Genomic DNA, 23,911 nt, shown 5'->3' with positions numbered 1-23,911 from the left:
GGCATTTTGGTGTGCATGCCTTCTTCCAGGCTTCTACACTAATCATGTTTTAAGAAAGCACGCACATTGAAACGCGCGTTGTGGAGGTTGCATTGCTGCACAAGCCCAGGTATAATGTATATTTTACCCTGAGTGTTTTTTAAACTTTTTATAAACAGTTCACTTTGTGCTTGTGTATTTGCTGATTGATCATGATATAGTTATCAATACTACTTCTTGTACCTGAAGTATTGCAATACCCTATATACTGTAACTTAATACTCTATGCTTTATCTGTACTTTAAGTTTTCACTGTTCATTCTTAGCTTCTTATACATGCTCATATATTTATCGTTGGCCTGGTTGTGCTTAGGAGCCATCTATTGGTTCCTCTGCTTTATATCGCCCCTGTCCACTGCTTTTTAAATGCACTTTCATGTTTTAACATATTTCAATAAAGTTAATTTTAACTCACACCTCGTCTTCATGCACATTTTTTCTAAATGTTTTTCTAAATTGTTGTTGTGCAGGACTTATGTCATTATACATTGGTATATAGAAATAATAATATTTCATGAATACCAAGCATCACTGCAATTTTTTGGAGATCTTTTAAGGTGCAAGTCATGCCTTTGGTTAGGCTGCCTGTCAAACCAGGACCCGTCCGCAGGGGAGATTGAGACAAAGACTCAAATCATTTCATCAATGGTCTTTTACTGAACATTAGGAAAAGTTCTTTCAGCAGAAGTGATACGGCGGGCACAACACTTAAGCACGTATTCTTATGTAAAATTCACTTTAAGGCACACTTCTACCTTAACCTCTTCTATAGTCATTAGTTTCTCTGATGTTACTGGTCCTTGCTCCTCCATCCGGCCTAGCCCCGTTGGCTCATGGCTCTCCCACGCATAGAGAGTTGTTCTCTAATGATTCAACCATCGACTGGAGTGCACAGACTGTACACCTCGTCTCACGTCTGTTCTTGTGACGACCTCTTTGCACAGGTCTATGCTAAACATCCTCCTAGAGGACTCGTACCAATGGAGTCAGTACACTATTGGCCAGGGAAGACACTCACGCTGACCTGCCATGTGTCCGTCCGATAACAGCAAAGTCTCTTTAGGGCCCAGGGCCTGGAGTAGTGTATAGTGTGACAGAGGGTGTTCTCTATTTGTCTGTGTGACGCCCTGGACAAGCCAGGGGTCACAGGTAATGACATCACCACACCCTACACCCCGGTTAGGAACACCTAAGCTAGACCAGAAACCCTTGTTGCCCTCCCCAGGGGCTGATGGCCACACCAGGGGGTGGAGCGAGGCGGTTGGTCTCCACCCACCAAGGAGTTTACAGTCCTGGAGGAGGGAAAACACAGGCAGTTAAGCTAGGGAAGTGAAGGAGAGTAGGAGTTGAGTGGTAGAGGAGCAAGTGTGAGGAGAAAAGTGACAGCAACAAAGCCTGAAGTTGGTCCGGGTGTGTGCCCCGGACGGAGACAGCAAGGTTAGCAGACGGCGGTGACCGTCTGCAGGAGTGGCCTATCGGAGGTGCCGTGAGGACTGTGGACGGGTGGTGACCCGGCGGTACCGGACCGGTATACAAGGAGAAGCCAGCACCATTGGCAGGGGCCTTTCGGATCCCGGCAAGGCTAGGAGTCGCCGTGAATTTGCCAAATCCGTCAGTGAAGGGGACCTCCGGGTCTCCAAACAACTAAGTCCCGATTGAAGGCAACCGTCCAACCGTATGAGAGAGACACCGCCACCGCCAAGGCACCAGTTTCTCAGGGCCAGCGCCTGCGGGCAAAGAGGGGCTCCTCCGGCCCATATCCAAGTCGGGGAGCGGGTTACCAGTGGGAACCCATCGCTACCAACATTACACAAGGTGCAGGGAAAGAGACAGTCACCGTTAACTACCGGGGAAAAGCAACAGCAGCCGTCCGTGGGAACCGTCTTTCCAGCCGTGTGTTTTACCGAGAACTGTGTCACCGTCTCAGGCTGAGTGAGTACCACCGTGCCGTGAGGCATAGCGCTGCCCCCGCGACCCTGCACCTCACCAGGCCCCGCACCTGGCCTGCCATCCCTCATCCTCCACTCCATCACTGGGCCCCGGGACAACCAACCCCTACCCACGGAAGGGAGAACTAACAACTCTGCTGCTCCCTGTCACCGCTCCCGGGATTCCCATACAGAGCAGCGGTGGTGTTACCAAAAATCACCACAACCGTGGGTGGCGTCACGGACAATAAATCCCCAAAACCAAACCCCTTTTCACTCACGGGCGAGGAGCGCCGCTTGAGTCCCCGGGATCCGGCCCATCGCTCGAGCCACCGAGCAGCAGCGGCCGCAGCAGCAGCGGCTGCCGGACCCGAGCAGTGGGAGAGCGCAGCGTCCCCTCCTCCGCCCGCGACAACTTGGCGTCACGAACAGGATCTTACCACTCTGCCGTCTGGTAGAGGTGCGCCTTGTTACCGCCGGAGGTGTCCAGCCAGAAAATTTCAGAAGCCACCATCTTTGGCGCGAAAAGTTCCCACTCGAGCGTCTCCTCGAGTAGTGGAGGCGCGAAGGCCAAAACCCTGCCCCGATAGAGGAGGAGCGGGAAAAAGGCTAAGGGGGACGAAATGGCCGTTGGCCGCATGTAGCCACGGCTATAAAGGCAGGGACTCCAGGACTCTGCAGCCATCTTGTTCCTGGGAGAGGCCACCACCAAGAGGTTTATGCCGTCCCGTAGCACCGTAGCCCCCACGCCTGGAACCGCGGCGTGGGTGGAGATCCGGACCGCGCAGCTCTACCAGAGGCTGCAGGTCAAAATGCAGCTCCTCATGGAGGAGTGGGAGACCGACATGGCGGAGGTCATAGCGGCCGTGCGTAGACGCGAGGAGGAAGCTGCGGAAGGGAGGGTGAGTGACCCACGCCCCGATGCCCTGGAAGGGCCGGTCATCGCGGCTGCGGGACCCGGTCCAAACCCTCTCACCCTGCTACCTCCCTCGCCACCCGTCCCGGAAGCCGTGACCCCGCCACTAGGCCCACTACCACCCCCACCGGTAGCGATACCCCGCATGCCCGCCCTGGCGGGCCGACCTGTAGCCGGAGCCTGTAGCCGACCGGAGGTGCTGCCGTGGAAAGCCCCGAAGCCCGAACCGGAGGCGTCCCCCGAGAAATCCCCTGAGCCGGAGCCGGTGGACCGCTCCATAAAGAAGGCCCAGCAGCGGAAAGCCCCTGTGCCCGTCCCCACACCTCGGCTGAGGTTGCGCCGGGTTGTAGCTGCAAGGCGGTGTCCAAGGCCAAGTCACCGCGGGACCTGCCGCCCAGATCGCCAGTAGTGGGCAGTATTCAAAAGGTCTCGCGGGGCCCGACCCGTGCGCCGGAGCTCGCGGCAGCGCCATATTGGGAGAGGGAGCCAGTACCGCTGGGCCTGGAAATCGAGGAGAGGGAAAGAAAGAAGGCCGCGATGGTGGCCCGTACAATCCGGGAGAAGGAGAGCCTGAGGCAAGCGACCTTCCGTGTCCGGGGCCCGCTGTATGAGGGGCAGGTGAGGCGGTTTGATGTCCGCCGGGGCTATGGATTCATTTATGAACCGGGCCTGGAGGCCGAAGTGTTCATAGCCCGATGGGATGTGAATGCCCATCTCCCAGAGGAGCACCCAGGCCGCAACCTGATGCCAGGGGACCTGGTGCAATACACCCGGCACTGTGGGGAGAGGGGGTGGTTTGCGCTGGATGCAAAGCTAAGGGGCAGCCAGGAGGCCCGTGTGAGCGCCGCGCCCCTCCCCCAAAGTGATGCCGAGGACTCTGAGTAGGGCAGCGGAGCACCGTTGTCACAGTCCCCGTTGGGACCACCTGTATGTGTGTATTAAAGTTTTTATCCAAGTCGGGGAGCGGGTTACCGGTGGGAACCCATCGCTACCAACATACATTACACAAGGTGCAGGGGAAGAGACAGTCACCGTTAACTACCGGGGAAAAGCAACAGCAGCCGTCCGTGGGAACCGTCTTTCCAGCCGTGTGTTTTACCGAGAACTGTGTCACCGTCTCAGGCTGAGTGAGTACCACCGTGCCGTGAGGCATAGCGCTGCCCCCGCGACCCTGCACCTCACCAGGCCCCGCACCTGGCCTGCCATCCCTCATCCTCCACTCCATCACTGGGCCCCGGGACAACCAACCCCTACCCACGGAAGGGAGAACTAACAACTCTGCTGCTCCCTGTCACCGCTCTCGGGATCCCCATACAGAGCAGCGGTGGTGTTACCAAAAATCACCACAACCGTGGGTGGCGTCACGGACAATAAATCCCCAAAACCAAACCCCTTTTCACTCACGGGCGAGGAGCGCCGCTCGAGTCCCCGGGATCCAGCCCATCGCTCGAGCCACCGAGCAGCAGAGGCCGCAGCAGCAGCGGCAGCCGGACCCGAGCAGTGGGAGAGCGCGGCGTCCCCTCCTCCGCCCGCGACATCTGCACTCTTCGAGTCCTTCCCGGATTCCCTAATCTCACCATTCACAGTCAGGTGATAATGGCTGAAATCGCCACAAACAACCACCAGATGCAGCTTAGGTATCTTGTGAAGCTGGACGTATGGACTTGTCACTCGTCCTACATTATATTGCTGCATATACATTAAATGGAAAAATAATAGGGATTACAGAACAGGAGAAGGACTAGGTTATTTTGGTTATTCGTAAGCTGATCAGCAGCACTCAATGTCAGGCAGCAGCTGCAAAAGCAAACAAGATTTTAGAGTGCATAAAAAGAGAGATCACAATGCATTATCACCCCTCTAAAAAAATCCCATGTAAGGCCACATCTAGAATATGGGATACAGTTTTGGGAGCCACATTTTAAAAAGGCTACTGGGAAACTAGGGTCCATTCAAAGACATCAACTAGATTATTACACGGGATGAGGTGAGATATTTGAAAAGATGGGTTTGTTTAGCTTAGAAAAGACGTATCAGAGAAGATGTGATTTATATGTATGGTCAATACATAGGACTGACACATGACTTATTCTTATCAAGGACCTTGCATTCCTTATGTGTGGAGGAAAGGTGATTTCAGAAGCTAAATAGGAAAGGGTTCTTTACAGTTAGAGCAGTCAGACTATGGAATGCCCAAACGCAAGTCATAGAAATATCAGATATTATATCAGTATTCAAAAAGGGCCGGATGTTTTTATTACAACAAAAGGCATTGTGAGTAATCTAGAGAAAGAAAATGTATAACTGGTGGAGGAAGGGTGATCTTGATGGAGCGATCTCTTTTTTTATTCTTTTTTTTTTTCCAATTTAAATTTTTATTGAGTTTTCATAAGCATACAATAAAGAGCATGGGACCATGTAATGATAGACAGATTTCATCAAACATCTGAACAATGTTAAACTGTCATAGGAGTCATAATGGATTATAAGTCATTGTGGTGACACATAGGTCCTCATTTTAAACCGTAGAAACCATAGAAACCAGTAACACAGAGAGGAAAGACAGAGGAGAGTAGCAGTCATGGTATGTAGGAAAGATAGCGTAGGTCAGAGAGAAAGGAGGAAAAATAGAAAGTAGAGCGCGGTGACCGGGGCTGATACACTGTCCGCTGGACCAAGACCATTCGAAAAGATGGTGTATGTTATCTGAAGAAGGGAGGGAGCCGGGGGTTCCTGCTCCTCAGGAGTCACACAGATCCAAGAATTTTTTACTAGACAGAAAAGATTCCCACTGAAGCCATTTGGTGGCTGTCACCACCGACTGCCCGCGTGACTGAGCCATCACCACCTCCATACGGTGAATCACATTTACCTCCATGACCCATTCTTCCAACGAAGGGGGAGCAGAGTCCTTCCATCGTCGTGGGATCACTGTCTTAGCTGCCTGGAGAAGATGGCCCAGGATAGAATTTTTATAGACCTTTTCGGATACATTAAAGATGTACAATAATACCGCCTCTGGGCGACTCGGAACCACAACCCCGGTGACCTCATGAATGGCCGCCAGTATTTTCTTCCAAAAGGCCGACAAGCTCGGGCAGTACCACCAGATATGCGACATAGTGCCCCCCTGCGCTCCACATCGCCAACACGTGTCAGGGACGTCGGGGTACCATGCATGAAGAGATGCTGGGACCCTATACCATCTAGACAGTATTTTATAGCTGGTTTCTTGCATCCTGGTGGCCACCACGGACCTGTGGGTCAAACGGAAACAACGTTTCCACTGATTCTCAGGGAAAGTCTGGCCGAGCTCCTCTTCCCATACCGCACAGAATCGGGGGGAAGACGTCTCCGCCGCGTTCGTCATACATTTGTACACCTTTGAGATTGCATGGCGTGCACCAGAGGGCCCACTACAAAGGTTTTCAAAAGGCGTTTGGGGCAGGTGGTGGGCTATGTCAATGTCCTGGGAGGTTATGAAGTGCTTGAGCTGGGCATATTCAAAGTGGAACCGCAATTTGAAGTTGCGGTTCTCTACAATCTCCCGGAGTGGAAGGAGGGACCCCCCCGAAACTACCTGGTTTAATCTCAGGGGGTTTAGTTTCGTGCAACCTAGAAAGTTGTTGGACGATGCTCCCGGTAGAAACTCCGGGTTGTCAGTTAGTGGCATGAGGGGTCCCCTAGGCTGGATCATGAGGTTGCGTGATGATATAGAGTGTATCGTTCGTAGTGTTTGTTTGGTACTATAGGACATCTCAATTTTATGTTTGATGAGGAGGGGCCAGGTCCACGGCAAGGTCGATGTCGATAAAGGGCACAGATCCTGTGCCAGGCAAACCCAGAGCTTAGACTTAGAGCAGTGCAAAAGGTCCAAGACCCTGGCATGGGCGGCTGCCATATAATATCGCCTACAATCGGGCAGACCTGTTCCCCCCGCGTTCTTGGTCCTGGTTAAAACGCTGCATCTCAAGCGAGCGCGTTTTTTGGACCAGACAAATTGATTAAATATGCGTTGTATCTTGGCCCAATATGCTGCCGGGATATATACCGGGACCGTCTGGACCAGGTACAATAATCGCGGCAGGGCGGTCATCCTGAGAGCGCCAATCCTGCCAAACCACGAAAGAGTGCCTTTTTGCCATGAGGCTAGGTCTCCCTCGAGTCTTGACAGAAAGGTTTGATAGTTTAATTGAAAGAGAATAGTCAGATCGGAGGGAATCTTTATGCCCAGGTATTCAATGCTACCATGGGATGGCCATTTAAAGGGAAAACTTGGTTTTAGGGCGTTTACCATTGTGTGGGGCAGAGAGATATTCAGCGCCTCCGACTTGTCAAAATTAATTTTGAAATTGGACCATTTACTAAAGCGGTTTAGCTCCACTAGCAGGGACGGAAGGGAGGTGAGAGGATTACATAAATAAATAAGGAGATCATCGGCAAATGCGGCACATTTATGTTCCCGGTTTGCAACCCGAATGCCTTGAATATCTGGGTTAGCCCTAATGGCCGACAGTAAGTGTTCCATTACCAACACGTATAATAAAGGTGATAGGGGGCATCCCTGCCGGGTCCCATTCCGGATGGGGAAGGGCCTCGACAGAGTGCCATTAATCTTAATGTATGCAGTCGGAGAGCGATATAAGGCCATAATCTTAGAGGAGCAAATGGGTCCCAGGCCCATATGCTCCAATGTCTGTGAAAGTGACTGCCATGAGACTCTGTCGAAGGCCTTCTCAGCATCCAAAGATAACAGCATCAAAGAGAGTTTTTTAGTGTGTGCGTGTTGGATTAAGTCCAAGGTCTTTATAGTATTGTCCCTAGCTTCTCTGCCCTGGACAAACCCGACCTGTTCTGGATGGATCAGGTCAGGAAGCAAAGGGCCCAGTCTATTTGCCAAAAGCTTGGCATAGATTTTTAAATCTACATTAAGGAGTGATATCGGTCTGAAACTGCTACATATTGTGGGGTCCTTTCCAGCCTTACGAATCAGAGAAATATGGGCAGTGGTTGAATGGGGCGGGAAAGGGACCGAGTCCGAGATTGAGTTGAAAGAGAGGAGCATTAAGGGAGCTAACTGTTCCGAGAAGGCTTTATAAAATTTAGCGGGGAATCCGTCAGGTCCAGGACTCTTATTACCCGGTGTGTCACGAATCACCATCAACAATTCATTCAATAAAAATGGACTTTCCAGGTCCTCAATTGTGGAGCTACTAAGGCGCGTAAAGGGTGAGGGCATTGAGGGGCATTCGGCACTCAACTCAGAGGGTTCGACAGGTAAATTATATAGCTTGGAATAGTAGTCGTGAAACGTGTTGGAGATGTCGGGGGTGGCATAGAGTAGCTCGTCACGTGTGTTCTTGATACAAGGTATAAGGGTGTGGGCTCTTCCCTCTCTCAATGCGTTGGCCAGCAATCTGCCCGGTTTATCTCCAAACTCATAAAACCTCCCTTTCCCTACCTGTATCAGGCGCTTATACGAGGAGTCCAACAACTTTTTGACTTCCATCCTGGCCTGTAGAAGGGCCTGCAGGTTCGTGGCCGATAGTGCTCGTTTGTGTATAAGCTCACGTTCAGAGACCCTACGAAGGGCTGTTACTATATCTTGGGCCCGTTCTTTTTTGATTCGGGACCCATGCTTAATAAAAATACCCCGTATGACACATTTCAATGCTTCCCACTTATAAGTGGGGGCTGTGTCATCGGTTAAGTGGTCTGCTACGAACCCCGTGATAGAGGTCTGAACGTCGGAAACACAAAGCTCATCCAGCAACAGCGACTCATTTAGCCGCCACGAACCCCTGGGGGTCGGGAGGGAGGGTATCTCAACTGTACAATAGACCGGGGCATGATCCGACCATAGAATGTTGTCCATCCCAGTGTATCGAATCCAGGGGAGAGCGTTGTGCTGTAAAAGTATATAGTCTATGCGACTGTATGAGTCTTGAGTATGGGAATAGAAACTATAGTCCCTGTCGGACGGGTGTTTCAGTCTCCAGGTGTCGAACAGTTGAATACGCAATAGAGCTTTTTTGATACGTTTGATCGTGCTGTAGGCAATGTTAGATTTCCCCCTGGAGTTGTCCAATGTGGGGTCGAGGGTGACATTGAGGTCGCCACACAGAACCACTGTGCCCTGAATCAGAGGGACCGCAACGTCTATCAGGCGGGTGACAAAGCTGTCTTGTTTTTGGTTTGGGGCATATGCGTTAATGACTGTGAGTGTTTGATCCCCTACCTTTAGCGAGAGGATGATATACCGTCCAAGACTATCAGTCGTACATTTTAGGATTTGATGTGGGAGGGATTTATGGATGGCTATCGCCACCCCTTTAGATCGGGAATCCGGGTTGTCTGAGGATACCCATGTCTGATAATACTTATTTTTGAAAATGGGGGCATGCCCTTGTTTGAAGTGGGTCTCCTGGAAACATACCATGCTCACCTTCTGTTTATGGAAGTGGTACAGGATCTGTGTTCGTTTCTCCGGAACATTAAGGCCCCTGGCATTAAAAGAGGCAATAGTCAGGTCCGCCATCTAAAAGAGAGTGTGACATTAAAGATAAATGAGAGAGGGAATCGAACACGATCAGCCCGGTCGCCAAGAGAGGAAGGAGGAAGAGAGTTGAAAGAGGTAGAGTATAGCGAAGAAGAAAACAAAGAGAACAACAAAGCACAAAACCTTGTATGATAAACTAGATTCGAACAAACGTTCCTAGGGAACATGTCCGCCTTTGAATGGCAGGACAGGGGATCCCAACCTATTTGGGGAAAAAAGATGTCGGACATAGCAAAGCAAAACAGAACTCCGGATATACTAGAAACATTAAGGATGACCACAAGCACCGGCTAAGGAATTGATGACTAATGTAATACGGGCAATGGATAGGTTTAAACTCAGCAGATGAGAGTCACTTAGCTGTAAATAACTGTAAATAACTGTGTGTAGAATATGTCATGAAGGCACACACGGCCTCAGGGCTTCTCTATGTCGGGTATCGAAAGCGTCCTGCCCCTCGGCCCCGTTCTCCTCTCGGAGGCAGGCCCCTCTTGGGCCCCGGGAATGAGGTTGGTCTGGTGGGTGTGATCCTTTCCCTGGGGGTCCAGGTCTGAAGCAGGGTAGTTGGCCAGGCTGCTATAGAAATTGTGGGTAGGCCCAGGCTCCTGATGAATGCCGGGAGGTCCTCTGGGGAGCGCAGGACCCGCCATTGAGAGTCTTTTTGCACCGCCAAGGAGAATGGAAACCCCCACCGGAACGGAAGTCCCTTTTCTTTCAGAACATCCAGAAGGGGCTTCAAAGTAGCGCGTTGGGCTAGAGTGTGTCTTGAGAGATCTGGCATTATGCGGATGGCAGAACCATTGTATGACAAGTTTGGCTTCTTCCTGGCTGCCTGTAGAATAGCCTCCTTTGCTACAAAGAAATGCACCCTACAGACCACATCTCTTGGGCGGGGATCATCCGGATCTGGGGGACGCAGAGCCCTATGTGCTCTATCGAGCTCTAGGGGGGCACCAGGCGGTTTCTTTAGCAAATTATTAAAAATGGAACGAAGGACGCCAGGGATGTCGGGAGCAGCTATAGATTCAGGTAGGCCTCTAATTCTTAAATTGTTCCTTCTATTTCTGTTCTCTTGATCATCAACGTGTTGTTGAAGGGCAAATAGCTGCTTAGACTGGTTTTGTACTGTCTCTTGGATAGATTGTATAGAGACTTGTGAATGTGATTGCTGCTCAGTGAGGGTATCAACCCTATGGGTAAGTGAGGAAAGATCAGATCGCAGTTGGATAAATTCTTGCTTACATTCCGCCACCACTTGATTAGCCAGTGCTGCGATGTCATTCTTGGTGGGGATCGCTTGCAGCAGTGATCGCAGGTCTGCCAAGGACGCCGGGCGGTCCTCCCTTGTCGAGGCGGCAGCGTAGGATAAATTGGGGTATGCACAGAAAGAGTCCTGTACAGCTGGACCGTATATCATTTGCTGTGCACTTTGGGGATTATTTATGCCGCTCCATGATGGTGATACGGTTACAAGACGAAGTGGGGCTACCCCTGACACCATGGGCCCCTTATTCATGGGCATCAGTGCACCCCCTTCCGGAACCCCGTCTGTGTCCCCCAGGCTCTCAGCCCAGGAGGATCCTGTGCACCAACTATTGGGTGAGGTGGGGGGCATTTCCATCTGGGGCGTCCCCCAGAACTCAGTGGCCGTCTCCCTGAATTCATGCGGTCCCCCTCCAGTCACTGGGTCCCCCAGGGGTTGTGTGTCCCCCGGCGAGGAAGTGTGGCTTATGTTGTTATTGCCGTTACTAATATGGGCCCTCGGCAGCAAGTCCCCCCTCCAGCCCCGCAGCGGGGGCCTGGGATCAGGCAGTCTGTTAGGGGTATCCGCTGCTCCCGTCTGGGCCTCAGCTGCTCTGCGTGGAGCCTGTTCTCCCTGAGCCCGGGGCTGGGGCGGTGACTCATCCTCCAGGCCCGATCTCGCGTGCAATCCACGGCTGCACGCCGAGATCTCCCTGATCCCGCCGACACCAGCCGCGGGTGGACTGCGGGGACTCACCGCTCCCATCCGCGATGCAGCAGGGCATGAGGCAGGCGAGGTCGCGGCTGCGAGTGTCCCGTCTTCCAGCTCCGGCCTCCGGGGCCGCGGTTCAGGTAGGTGGGCGCCATCTTGGAATGGCGTCTGCAGCTTCACTAAGTCCCCCGCCGCAGGGCTTTGTTTCTTGCTCACCGCTGCTGTGGATCTCCCGGTGGGTCCTTTCGCATCATGGGGGGTCTCAGCTGCTTCACCCCTCTTTTGGGTCTCCGGGGTTGCTGTGTCCTCAGGCATCCGGACAGGGGCAGGACTCATTTCGGATTCTGCAGGCCGCAATTCTTGCTCCGGCTGCGAGGTTGCCCCCGATTCCTTGGAGCGGGTAAAGTAGGCTCCAATATTATTCAGGGGTGCAGGTGGCCGTCCTGGGGTGTTGAGCTTGCCCTTTTTGGCCGATGATTTGCCCATTTTATGTATATAATAGCCGGCTTTATGGAGGATTATGAGGAGCTCCAGAGAAGCACGTCTTTACCCCGCCATGTCCAGCTCCGCCCCCCCTCTTTTTTTATTCTATGTAACTATGACTGAAATGGTAAAAAAATTCTCTATATTTAAGGTCAAAACCAATTGTTTCCATGATGGTTGATAGACCATGTTATGTATACTGGATTGGTTGTCGGTTGCTGCGGCCACTGCTGGTTATGAGGTGACGGAATGTTGTGACATCACGGTGACATTATATCAGCAACCGCCGCACGGAACTCCTTTGAGGGTTTGAAGTTAGTGGAGAGCGAGTATGGCTTATATTAGCTCCTGATTTATGTCCTATTATATCTCTTGTGTCTGTTGCTCCTCATTTCCCTATATGTGTCTGTGATTGTTTATCTATTATCTTTCTATCCATCTATTCTAATGGGCAGTTACAGGGCTGGTGGGACATGTACTATGGGGGCACCAACAAGCCTCTACTGGGCTAATGCCGCAAATGTAATATTCACTCTAGAGGGACACGATCTATCTATATATTTATCTATCTATCTATCCCTCTATCTATCCATCCATCCATCCATCTATCTATCTATCTATCTATCTATCTATCCCTCTATCTATCCTATATCTATCTATCTATCCCTCTATCTATCTATTATCTATCTATCTATCCCTCTATCTATCATCTATCTATCTATCTATCTACTATCTATCTATCTATCTTTCAATCCGTCCAACTCTTTTGCAATGTGTCCATCCATAGATGAGAACAATCCAATGTTATGTATAAATTAGGTATAATTAGGAATATGGAAATAATCGCCATGAATCTTTATCATCAATTTCAGTATAACTGAACCTTATTTTCGCCTCTTCTTAAATCCTTTATGTTCTGTTCCTTTCTTCTCTATAACTGACTCTTTATCCCTTTAAGGAAATATCAGAATAGGAATTTGATTTCCTGAACTATAAATACAATTTCTTCTTTCATTCTTTTATTGATAATTTTAGGTTTTTATTGTGAGAGAGAGTTATTAGTGACAAAAGGTAAGTGCATGTGTATCCCAAATGTACGATTTCTCTGATAGACCGGGGCCACTTTCTGGCAGAGAGTCACCTTCTATATCACCCATAATCTCCTGCAATGTTCCTTCCCATAGGGGAAACATTTAAAGGGGTGGTCCAGCACCTCAAATGTATTTTCTTACTAACTATCCTTACCCCCTAACCAGTTTTGTAATTATCTTTATTACACAATTCTCTACACTATTCTCTATCTAATCCCTAAAGATGTTTAATTTTTATGGCACTTCCTGTGACTTTTCGTTTAAGAAGAGTCTGAAACGTGACATCACAGGAGGCTGGGGCTGCAGTCACTCCCCGCTGTGTCCATGGCCCCTCCTGGAACAAGAGGTCACGAGAAGGCAGCGCTGCAGTTACTAGTTTCTTGTATCGCCGCCACCTCTGAGGACGTCCTGGATCCGTGTTGTTGGATGCTGTGGGATATGAGTGCAGACAGCGCTTAGATGATGCTCCTCTCCCAGATGCAGATGTGTGGCTGGAGCCTCATTTAATTTTTTTGATATTCACCCATAAGGGAGATTTCATCTTACAATACACCAGAACCTGGGAAATAAAAGATGTGCAGTTTTATGTAACACAAAGCTCCTAATACACATTACAATTGGGGTCTCTATTCTATAAGTGCCCCCTACTGATCATAGAACCATCCAGTCACCATTGATGATCTTCTCTTATCAGCTATGGAGCAGATACAATCAGTTCTCATTGTCTTCTTTACTTCTTATTAGGATGAATAATATATCGGAGGAGGAGGACGAGGACTATCCTGATGACATGTATGTATCATATAATTGGGACTGCTTCTCCTATATTCTCCCAGGAGATGTCTGCATGGGTTACATTAAGGCTCAATAGTAGATTTTATCTTCCATTTTTATGTGTAATATTATTAATTATTTTTTTCTTTGCCTTTTCTTTAATAGCTGGATAGAGAAAGTGAGAAAGAGGAAGCCAAAATACCGGTATTGATCTTTCTTGTTCTTCTTACCTCATTGATATCGGATAGTATGTGCACCCGGGGGGGGGATTAATATTAATAACAACAGTTTCCCTGTTTTTGTTATGAAGCCACGCCCATATAAGAAACACGCCCATTTGGATGCCACACCCATCTTGTTAGCCACACCCATTTTCACACACTTTCCTCAACCAACAAAATTCAAGTAACGGCAGCTAAAAGTATCAGCGCTTTCCCCTTCTTACCCCACTGATATCCTCATGTATAGTCTCATTGCCTCCTGCCGAGTACAAGATGTTCCCATCAAACTGTCAGTCACTTCTTAGTATGGTGAATGGTATTAAATACGTTTCTCTATAAATTTTCAAAATTACTACTAAAGAAGTTCCGGGCTGCCTCTGACCATTAGTAATCTATGGGGCCTCTGAGAAAGTTCTCAGAACGACGCACCATAGCAATCGATGGGCGTTATGGGACATTACTCTTTGGATTACGTCAGAACTTCCAGGATTTACTTTATTAATAAATTGGTGAACAAGAGAGTGTGGGGGAGTGTTTATTAAAATAATCTTTTTTTCCCTGTGTCTGTTCTGTTTATTTTTAACTCTACTCTTGCCGGGTTGGTAATGGGGGTGTCTGATAGACGCCTCTCCACTACTAACACTAGGACTTGATCACAGCTCACAATTCACACCCCAAAGGTATCAAGCCCCATGCGCACTCTGCAGTTTTTGATGCGTTTTTGGTGCAGCTTGTAGTGACCTTTTAGTCATCACAAACTGCATGATTTTCCTTCCCCAGCAAAGTCTATGAGATTTCAGATTTGCGGTGCGCACGTTGCTTTTTTTTGCCTGCATTTTTGTGGTATAGAGAGAAGGGCTGCACACCAGCGACAGTGCAAGGGGAATAAATGTAAAGCAGAAACTGCTGTGTGAATACTGGCATGAAAAATACAATAGCTATATGTGAGAATGAAAATATGACAATGATATCTGCATAACTGCCATGAAATAAGAATAAAGAGAAATTTAGCTATTGAACTGATCAATACAACAGAGCCCCAGCACCTCGTCACAGTATTCTCTTACATTTTCACATATAGCTATTGTATTTTTCATGCCAGTATTCACACAGCAGTTTCTGCTTTACATTTATTCCCCTTGCACTGTCACTGGTGTGCAGGCTTCTCTCTATATAGGGAAGTTTTTTTGGGGTTTTGCACCCAGTTCAGACTTAGAATGGTGTCGACGTTATTTTTTAATTGCATTTTTGTGGTGACCAGAAAAATGCAGCATGTCAATTCTTTTTGTGTTTTTCCCTGCGTTTTTCACCCATTGGTTACAAAAAATACATAAAAAATGCATGGTCAAAAAATGCATAAAAAAAGTACCAAAACCGCATGCGTTTTTTTGCCACAATTTGCGGTTTTTTCCCCACAGGGTGCATTTTTATGGTTACAACAAAAGCGCAGCGTGCGGCCATACGCTAGCCCATATTGCCACTCCACCAGTGCAATCTGGAGAGCTGGGCAAAGCACCAGAATTGGCGTATCTAATAGATGTCCCCCATTCTGGGCCTGTATGTCCCTCCTTCTGTACCGTTATGTCACTCTTCTCAGTTTCCATGTTGTCCATCCTGGGTCCTTATGTTCCCCTTCCTGGTTCCTGATGTACTCCATCCTAGTCCCACATGTGGCTTATCCTAGACCCTTGTGTCCGCCATCCTGGGCCACTATGTCCCCCAATCCTGGGCCTATATGTCCCCAATCCTGGACCCTTATGTCCCTCATCTTGGGCTTGTATATCCCCTCATTCTAGGCTCCCATGTCCTCCATCCTGGGCCATTATATTCCCCATCCTAGGCCCGAATGTCCTCATCCAGGATCTTTATATTCTCCATCCTGGGCCATTAAGTCCCTTTCCTGGTCCATTATGTCCTTCATCCTTGTCCTCTAGATGCACATCCTGGGCACATATGTCCTCGATCATGACCCCTATGTTCCTCATCCTGGGCCCTTATGATCCCCATCCTAGGCCTGTATAACTCCCATCCTGTGCCCATATGTTCTCCATCCTGGTCCCCTATGTCCCTCATCCTGGGCCCTTATGACCCCCATCTGAGTCCCTTATGTACCCCTTCCTGATTTCCTATATCCTCCATCCTGGTACCTTATATCCCTCATTTTGGGCACTTATCTTCCCCATCCTAAGCCCTTATTTCCCCCTTCCTGAGCCCCTATGTCCTCTATCTTGGTCTCCTATGTACTCCATCCTAGTCCCACATGTTCCCAATCCTCGACTATGGTGTTCCTCATCATGGGACATTATGTCCCCTATCCTGGGCCCATATGTCCCCCATTCTGGGTTTGTATATCCCCCATCTAAGGCCCCCATGTCCCCCCTTCTGGTACCCCATGTCCTCCATCCTGATCCCTTATGTCCCATGTCCTGGTCCCTCATATTCTCCATTTTGGTCTGTTATGTCCCCAATCCTGGCCATGTATGTCACTTATTCTGGGTCTGTATGTCCCCCTTCCTGGACCCCTATGTTCTCTACCCTGGTCTCATATGTCCCTCATCCTGGGCCTTTAAGTCCCCTTTCCTGGTCCCCTATGTCCTCCCTCCTTGGCCCCTGTGTCCCTCATGCTGAGCCCTTATGACCCCCATTCTAGGAACCTATCCCCTTTCCTGGTCCCCTATGTTTTCCATCGTGGACCGCTATGTCCTTCATCCTGGGCCCTTATGTTTCCCATCCTAGACTCTTAATTCCCCCTTTCTAGTCCCCTATGTCCTCCATCCTGGGACTGTATGTCCATCATCCTGAGTCCATATGTCCCCCCATCCTAGGCCCTTATGTCCCCCATTTTGGGCCTGTATTTCCCCATCCTACGCCCTCATGTCTCCCATCCTGGGCCCATATATTCACCATCCTTGTCCCCTATGTCCCTTATCCTATCCCTTTATATCCCCTATCATGGTCCCCAATGTCCTCCATCCTTGTCTCCTATGTCCCCAATTTTGGCCCCCATGTCCTCCATCCTGGGCCCATCTTCTTGCCCCTTATGTCCTCCATCCTTGTCCCCCAAGTCCTCCATCCTGAGTCTGTATTTCCCCAATCCTACGTCCATATGTCCCTTACCTTGGGCCTTTATGTGCTCCATCTTTGGCCTTTATGTCCTCCATCCTGGGTGCAAATGTCCCCCATTCTTATGCCATATGTCCCTTATACTGAACCCTTATGTGTCCCATCCTGGTCCCCAGATATGCTTCTTTAGGGGCCCGTATGTCCCCCATTCTCCTCCTGTATGTCCTCAGTTCTGGGGTTTTTTTTGTCTTCAATCCTGGTCCCCTATTTTGCAACATTAAAAATAAAAATTCTTCTTACGTCTCTTCTCATTCACATTTTTGCTCTATGTGCAATGTGGACAAGGCCATGTGTTGGCGATGTGCATGCCAACGTCAGCTGCCGGCCTATGATAAGCCAGTGGCCATTTTAACTATTGCATTGCAGGAAGCTGGTGCTTGTTTTGCACTGCAATCCATTTCAACTGAATGTATTTCCAAGAACGCACATTCAGTTGACACTGGTGGGTCCCCGGTCTTCAGCACTGGATCGGTGCACTGCTTTTTGCTGGTTTTGGCAACTGGCAGTCATTTTAACAACCAGTAAGTACCGGCTGAATCCCACCCCTCTGTAACAATAAGGGGTGGACTACATAGTGATGGCATCATGGCATTGCCGCTATCACTTATAGGCATTTATCGATATGAAGGATAACATTTAATGAATAGAGAATTGAGACCACGTTGAATTCGTCATACTGTTGCTCATCCCTTTACGTCATAAGATAACAATGAGGTCATGAGTGAAATACAGTAATGCTGTAAATTTACCCTGATTTCTGCACGACCAACTGTTGTCTTGGAGTTCTAGAATAAAGGACATTCATCCAGTGCAGTACAATCTATGTGAGTGTAGCGCTGTATAGATTCTGGAGGTTATGTCCATGCTGTTATCTGACAGACAGGTTATATAGAGAATATTGTAGAGTCTTCATATGAGCCAAGGTGTTAGTGATTCTAACAAGAGCTGTATGTTCTATTATAGGCGTAATCGTAAAAGATTTCGGAAATGGAAAAGGTCCCGCCGTCCTTCTCTGGAGACAATACCGTAAGTTGGTGTAATAAACAGAAATATTGTAAGAGGGCCCCCAATATAACCTATTTCCAAAATCAATGTATCTATAAGGGCAAATGATGTAATAAGAGTAGGATATTCATGAGGATGTCACACACCACAAAGTCACTGAGCCGCCATCAGCAGACACAGGGCCACTCATGTATAAACACTTCTCTGAAGACAGTCTCATTGTGGCCATCACAGCCAATCAGAATACAGATTGCAGCATTCCAGATTCCTTTAAAATGAGAGAGTTAATCTGATTGGTTGCTGTGAGTAATATGGACGCTATTTCTTAGAGCACTTTTTATGGAGCATGCCTGGGAGTTTTATGAAACCATATACTGTATATATTCCACACACAATCCACCGTACATGGCAGCGACTGGAGCTATAATTCAGCCCTGGCATTTAAAAGCACACAGGCCCATGCCGTCTCTGTCCTCTTCCACAGATTGGGGTCTTTAATGCTTCAATTACTCTGCCTGTGGGAAATCAAGGATTACTACCACCTATATTTCTAATAATACCGCTATACAAGATTTAATAATATTAATATTGCAATATAACAGACAAGAGAAAACAAAGCCACAGCTGATAATAAAGGGGCACAATTGTAAAAGAAAACCACGAATAGAAAGAACCCCAATAAAAATTAACTTTTAATAATTGTCTGTGAAAGTCAGATGACCAACAAACCCTAGTAGTGAGGGCAGGTGACGAAGACTGCTGAAAATCACAGCAATAATTACATACCCAATAGAAAGGGAATACACTGACCCTAGAAGACCTATACATATCCCTACCTAGAAATGAAGGGTACCCTAGGTTTGTGGCACCCCCATTCACTGTCTGGAATCCCTACAATTCCCTAATTCACCCTGCACCCGAATGTAAAGTGCCCCAACAATTATTAGAAATAACAATAATACAGGACCAGTAATTACACCCAGACAAGTATAACCTCAACAAGTTATGCCCTTAATAATAAATAGTTACTTATCTGAAAAGCGGGGTTCAGAAATTAGATACCTTGAATGGTAGTATCTAGATACACCATTCAGAGTATCTAATTTCTGAACCCCATTTTTTCAGATAAGATGCATTATTAAAGGGAACCTGTCACCAGGTTTTTCTCTTATGGGTTATGACCCCCATCAGTGAGCCCTTTTATACAGCACTCAAGAATACTGTATATAAGAGCCTAGGCCTCTCTGTATAATGTAAAAAACAGCTTTATAATACTCACCTAGGGGGCAGTCTTGTCCAATGGTTGTCGCTGGTCTCGGTACGGTGCCTCCTCCATCTTGTGGAGCGTGCTTTCAATGTAAGTCCCCTGGGCCCTGTCTTATCCTCACCTTTCGTCGCCTTCATCCTTTTCCACTGGTGCTTCAGTCGTTCTACTCTAAAAAGTGACCTGCCGGTGACCTGGAGGGCACTCTTCAATGCATCTCTATGGGAGCCTCTTTCTGGCCTCGTTCTGGCTCTCATAGATGCTTGTGATGTAGCTTCTGACTTCCAGCTAGTGAGAAGCTATGGGCACAAGATGGCTCCGTGGACTGGTGTGGCGTCGGTAAAGTATTAAAACGTTGGAAGGTGACTATAAGACGGGGGTAGGGTGGAACCCTGTGCCTCCTTATAATACTAATTGCTTTGTGCCACCTTTAATAATTCTCCCCATGACCCCTTATAATAATGATCACAGACCTACTTCTAAAAATAGAAACACTCCTGTGCATTGTTTTATTAATAATAATAATAATAATTCCTCCTGTGTTCTTCTTATAATGATAATATTTCCCCAGTGCGTCTTCTTATAACCCCCCTACTGTGCCTCCTCATAGTATTGCAGCACCTACACAGTTATTTGCCAATTTTCCATGGTTCCCATAGAGTATGATGCCCCCCATAGAGAATGATGTTCCCACACTCCTCTGTTGAGGACAATGTGGCAGGACCGTCATACTTTTGGGCGTCCTGAAGATGTCGGTACTGCTAATAGAGTTGCAATTGATGCTGCACACGCCAGGACTGGCCCATCTGGTATTTGACAGAATTACCTGATGGCCAGTCCGGCCTGAAAGGCAGCCTCCATTATGCTATTGGTTGGTATCTGCAGGATAACAGGGATGACGGATAGAAATGCAGAACTTTTCAGAAAGGTGTATCATATAAAATGCGTAATTATAAGAATGGTAGTTTCTGAGAGTCGTTATATAGAGTCTATGTTATGTGTCTATTAGTGAGGAAGAGGAAGGAGAAGAGGACGGTGAGGAGACAGCCCACATGACACCGGCCAGGAAGGAGAACACCAGAATGTAAGTAGAGAGATGGTGAGAATATCACGTACTCGCGACATTCAACATCCGGAGACTCCAGGAAAAAGTTACCCAGAGACACATCTATAGCAGTTGTGTTCAGTCAGGTAACTTTCTCCGGAGACTTTCTAAGCATCAATTCTACTAACCAGAGCGGCATTTGTTATTTCAGGTGTCGCGGGTGGAGGGGTTTTGGGAACGCCGCTCGCCTGAGGGATCTCTGGTGCCCGGGTCCGATGCTTCTGCTCCTCGGTGGCTCGAGCACGAGGCCGGACCCGGGGACTCGAGCAGCGCCTCCTCGTCCACGAGTGAAAAGGGGAGGTGTGGTGGTGGGATGTCGGTTGTGACGCCACCCACGGGGTTGTGGTGAGGATGGGCACCACCGCTGCTGGTGACGGGGTTTCCCGGGAGCGATGGCAGAGAGCAGCTGAGGTGTTGGCCCCTCCGTGGCTAGGGGCTGTTGTCCCGGGGATCGGTAGGAGGGAGCATGCTGCAGGGGATAGGTGCAGGTGCTGATGCGGGGAGGCAGAGTGGATGCGGGGCAGCGTTACTGTGCAGCGATATGCCAGGTGGCACTGGTGTACTCACTCAGGTAGTCAAGGACCGAGTCTCTGGTAAACCAAACGGCTGGATGCACGGGGCCCGCAGTCGGCTGCGGTGTCTTCACTCCCCGGACGGGTTGATGGTGGCTGTCTTTCCCTACACCTGTGTGTAAGTGTTTGACCCCTATGGATTCCCACGGGTAGTCTGCTCCCCGGCTTGTACGTGTCGGAAGAGTCCGTTTTGCCTGCAGGCGCTGGCCCTTGGATTTCTGGCCGTTGGCGGTGGCACTTATCCGGACGGGTTGGGCTGTTGCCTTCTGACAGTTGGGAATGAACCTCTGAGGTCCAGACCGCAATCAGGTAATTTGACCGTTACAGCAGCTTCCGAGCCTAGTCGGGGTCTGAGTACCCTGCCTTGGTGCTTGGCTTTGATCCACTCCCCGGTTCGGTACCGGCGGGCCAACGCCCGACCCTGGTCCTACGGTTCCGCAGACCTCCACCAACTCCTGCAGACGGCCACCACCGTCTGCCGACCTTGCTGATGGTGCCTGGGCTTCGACACAGACACACAGTCTCTCTCTCCCCACTTCTCCACTTCAACTCTCCAAAAACTCAACTAACTCCCCTTTCCCGCCTCCAGGACTGTGAACTACTCGGTGGGTGGGGCCAACCGCCTGGCTCCGCCCCACCGGGTGTGGACATCAGACCCTGGAGGGAGGCAACAAGGGTTTTGTTTGACGGGTGTTCCTGACCAGGGAAGGGGGTATGTGTGTATGTGATGTTATTCTGTGACCCCTGGGGTCCAGGGCGTCACACAGGCACTTTGGAAAGTCTGTGAAGATCGCAAGGGAAAGAAGAGAGAGACTGCCGTAAGTAATCCACGACCTTCAATGGTTGAAGTCCTCAGTAATTTTTCACTGTAAGAGGTACTTTACACGCTGCGACATCGCTAGCAATTGCTAGCGATATCGAGCGCGATAGCACCCGCCCCCGTTGTACGGCCGATATGTGGTGATCGCTGCCGTAGTGAACATTATCGCTACGGCAGCGTCACACGCACATACCTGTTCAGCGACGTCGCTGTGACTGCCGAACAATCCCTCCCTCAAGGGGAGGTGCGTTCGGCATCACCGCGACATCACTAAGCGGCCGGCCAATAGAAGCGGAGGGGTGGAGATGAGCGGGACGTAACATCCCGCCCACCTCCTTCCTTCCTCATTGCCGGCGGCCGCAGGTAAGGTGAAGTTCCTCGTTTCTGCGGTGTCACACGTAGCGATGTGTGCTGCCGCAGGAACGACGAACAACATCGTACCTGCAGCAGCAACGATAATTGGGAATAGGGGGGCATGTCACCGATTAGCGATTTTGCACGTTTTTGCGACGATTCAAAATCACTCATAGGTGTCACACGCAACGGCATCGCTAACGTGGCCGGATGTGCGTCACAAATTCTGTGACCCCCAACGACATCGCTTTAGTGATATCGTAGCGTGTAAAGCGGCCTTAAAGACGGCTTTACATACTACAATATATCTTACGATGTGTCGGCGGGGTCACGTCGTAAGTGACGCACATCCGGCATCGTAAGGTACATTGTAGTGTGTGACAGGTACGTGCGATTGCGATTGAACGAAAATCCGTTAATCGCATACACGTCGTTCATTCCTCATGAATTGAACGTGCGGTTGTGCAATGTTCCCGAGGCAGCACACATCGCAGTGTGTGACACCCCGGGAACATTGAACAGACCTTACCTGCGTCTCGCGGCTCCAGCCGCCAATGCGGAAGGAAGGAGGTGGGCGGGATGTTTACATCCCGCTCATCTCCGCATCTCCGCGTCTATTGGCCGGCTGCCGCGTGACGTCGCTGTGACGCCGAACGTCCCTCCCACTCCACGAAGCCGAAGTGGATGTTCGCCGCCCTCATTGAGGTCGTATGGACGGGTAAGTACGTGTGACGGGGGTTAATCGTTTGTGCGGCACATTCAACAAATTGAACGTGCCACACATACGATGGGGGCGTTGCAAATCGCATACGATATCGTATGTGAAATTGCAACGTGTAAAGCTGGCTTTAGACATAGCTACAAACAGTGGAGTAACTTTAACATCTGGGGTCTCACACTACCTGTTATACTGATGCAGGGCCGGCTCCAGGTTTTTGTGGGCCCTGGGCGAAAGAGTCTCAGTGGGCCCCATCCACACATAGACATGCACAGATACATACACATACAGGCACACGTACACATACTTATTTAAAGAGAAATTCACAAAAACACATAAATAGACATAAATCTAGACAGTCATATACACTGACATACATAGATACACATCATACATACACACACACATTATTTTTATATATTTATCCTGTATATATATTTCTAATATTGGGAAGCCGGCAACAGCCTCATTCACTTCCCGGCTTGTCTAACAGACATGGCCGCACATAGGGCACACTAACACTGCTGTATATACATCACAAGAGAGGCTGGGGACAAACACAATACTGGGGGGAATACATATTACTGAGGAAAGGGGTATACAGCAATGGGGGGCATACAGCTCTAGAGTAGGGCAGTGACTGAGGTGGGGGGACAGCTGTGAGGTGGGGGGTTGACATGCAGCTCTGGGTGTATACAGCTCTGGGGTGGGGGGGGACATACAGCACCTGGGTGGAGGGGACATACAACTCTGGGGGTATAGTAGTATGCAGCCCCATATTGTGTTATGAAGCCCCCATTGTCTTCCATATAGTATTATGTAGCCCCCATATGCACTATGCAGCCCCCATATAGCACAATGCAGACCCAGATAGCATTAGGCACCTTCATGTAGTATACAGCACACATATAGCACAATGCAGACCCAGATAGCAATAGGCACCCTCATGTAGTACACAGCTCCTAAATACCACAGTGCAGAGCCA

This window comes from Anomaloglossus baeobatrachus, chromosome 6, assembly GCF_048569485.1.
Source record: "Anomaloglossus baeobatrachus isolate aAnoBae1 chromosome 6, aAnoBae1.hap1, whole genome shotgun sequence".
Classification (NCBI taxonomy): domain Eukaryota; kingdom Metazoa; phylum Chordata; class Amphibia; order Anura; family Aromobatidae; genus Anomaloglossus; species Anomaloglossus baeobatrachus.
Note: the sequence above shows the minus strand (reverse complement) of the source record.